The sequence below is a fragment of the Montipora capricornis genome, chromosome 8 (assembly GCF_036669925.1).
Source record: "Montipora capricornis isolate CH-2021 chromosome 8, ASM3666992v2, whole genome shotgun sequence".
In the NCBI taxonomy this organism is placed as follows: domain Eukaryota; kingdom Metazoa; phylum Cnidaria; class Anthozoa; order Scleractinia; family Acroporidae; genus Montipora; species Montipora capricornis.
In genome coordinates, this window is record NC_090890.1 from 34,778,899 (window position 1) to 34,781,398 (window position 2,500).

The window sequence follows — 2,500 nt, forward strand, 5'->3', positions numbered from 1 at the left end:
TTAATTTTTCAGATGTTTGTAATCATGTGTGGAGTGCAAAATAAAAGAAAACGAAGAACAGGCTTCTCGAGTTCATCATAATTTCTCCATTTCAAAGCAACATACGCGACCAAGTAAGTGGTTAAGGTAAATTCTATGGGAATGACAGCCTGTGATTAAGTGAAAATCTAGACTGCTTGGACGATATCCATCGATACAAATCCTTACAAATATGCAAATCGCTCAAGGCACGTAACAATGCATAGGTCATCATATAAAGAGCTGCTCATATATCGAGCTTGGGCTACCTGTGGTCGAACAGGAACTCTTTGCTACGCAGGCTATCGAGTTTCAATTCTTCAACCTTCTCAGAGGAGGTATTTTATTTCCCACTTCGTATTTCATAGTCTCTAAAAGGTGGCTTATAAGAGAATGGAAGAAACCTTTTATTTTTAGCTCGTAAATTGTGGCAGCGCGCTAGACAGCGATGACCCTTTCACTACATTACATACGTGTGACGTATCACACCACGTGACCTGGATCGGAAAGTTTTCAAAATGGCCGTCAATTGAGTATCAAGAGAAATTTGTAGAAAATTTGGTTTTGCACAAAATATCTTTTGAAATGAAACCATGTTGTGTCGCAGTGATGAGCGCAAATTTCTATTGCGTCGAGAAGCCTGAAAATTTTTCAGGACTTCAACGGGATTTGAACCTGCGACCTCGCGATACCGGTGCGATGCTCTAACCAACTGAGCTATGAAGCCACTGACGTTGGGAGCTGGTCACTTCTGAGTTCACAACTTCCCGTGATAAATAATTATGAGTGAAAGATATATATATGAAATACATCATATATTGCACTGCGGGTATGAAATGAAATGAAACCATGTTGTCTCGCAGTGATGAGCGCAAATTTCTTTTGCGTCGAGAAGCCTGAAATTTTTTCAGGACTTCAACGGGATTTGAAACTGCGACCTCGCGATACCGGTGCGATGCTCTAACCAACTGAGCTATGAAGCCACTGACGTTGGGAGCTGGTCACTTCTGAGTTCACAACTTCCCGTGATAAATAATTATGAGTGAAAGATATATATATATATATATATGAAATACATCATATATTGCACTGCGGGGATGAAATGAAATGAAATTATGTTGTCTCGCAGTGATGAGCGCAAATTTCTATTGCGTCGAGAAGCCTGAAAATTTTTCAGGACTTCAACGGGATTTGAGCCTGCGACCTCGACGCAATAGAAATTTGCGCTCATCACTGCGAGACAACATGGTTTCATTTCATTTCATACCCGCAGTGCAATATATGATGTATTTCATATATATCTTTCACTCATAATTATTTATCACGGGAAGTTGTGAACTCAGATGTGACCAGCTCCCAACGTCAGTGGCTTCATAGCTCAGTTGGTTAGAGCATCGCACCGGCATCGCGAGGTCGCAGGTTCAAATCCCGTTGAAGTCCTGAAAAATTTTCAGGCTTCTCGACGCAATAGAAATTTGCGCTCATCACTGCGAGACAACATGGTTTCATTTCATTTCATACCCGCAGTGCAATATATGATGTATTTCATATATATCTTTGACTCAAAATATCTTTTATTTGCTCAATTAGGATTCTTTAACCCAAGAGGAATGTATTGGTGCAACAAAAAAAGGGGAGAAAGTTGACGTCAGTTCAGCGGAAGTGGTATTGTAAACTCACATCGAAATCTGACGGTCACGAATGGAGGCTGATGCAAGCCGGAAAATCAACAGCTAGCAGCTACTGGCACGAGTCATTTGAGCAAATTGTTTGTATTTTACTTTTATTTTGGAAGCAAATAAAACAAGTTTGATATCTTGTACTAAGAGCTAGCCCCATCATCTCCAATCTCATTCCCAGTAACCCTCTCTTTAAGCAGCCCAAAGTGACGAGAGAGATCCTGGTAACAATCATAAGTTGATCCGGTTTTGGCAAAAGAAAAGTTAATCCGCTATGATCTGTTGGCCAATTTTGACTTTTTTATACTTAGAGCAAACACTCGAATTTTTCTCTTTAACAGATGTAACCGAAATTTCCAAAAACTGTGTGTTTTTATAGTTTGGTCGGCAGTTTCGAAGTGAAAGTTCCATTTGATTCAGAAGCGAATATTCCCCGGAAGTTTTTCGAGCCCTCGGAAGCTCACGTGTAAGACGAGAACGAATCATGCAACTGGAAAATACCCCGGAAATTCTGTTTTGTGGCTGTCTACTCATCTACTCAGGTTAAATGTATTTGTTTCGTCAGGAGGCCATTACATGGTCTCGGCCCTTGTAACTTTTGCCAGCTGTTTCTAATTGTTAAGCGTTCTCGAAGAGAAAGCAGAACGATGAAAACTGAAGCAATAATTTGCTTGTTTTGCCTCTGTTACAATATTTGTCAAGGTATGTTCTCCTACGTCCTTAGTTTCAAATACGTATGCTTTCTTTTGCTGGGTTATTGCTGTGATACTGACGCGTTGCTGAGGGAAATCAGAATACTGTCT

General features: G+C 40.3%; 1 protein-coding gene and 1 pseudogene across 1 annotated transcript in view; both read left to right on the forward strand.

Annotated features, from left to right (window-relative positions):
• The window catches only part of LOC138014528 (myotrophin-like), a 463,943-nt gene that overhangs the window by 19,164 nt on the left and 442,279 nt on the right, over positions 1 to 2,500 (forward strand). The gene's annotated exons all lie outside the window — the stretch shown is intronic.
• LOC138059687 (low-density lipoprotein receptor-related protein 6-like) overlaps positions 2,125 to 2,500 on the forward strand; it is a 72,717-nt pseudogene continuing 72,341 nt past the window's right edge.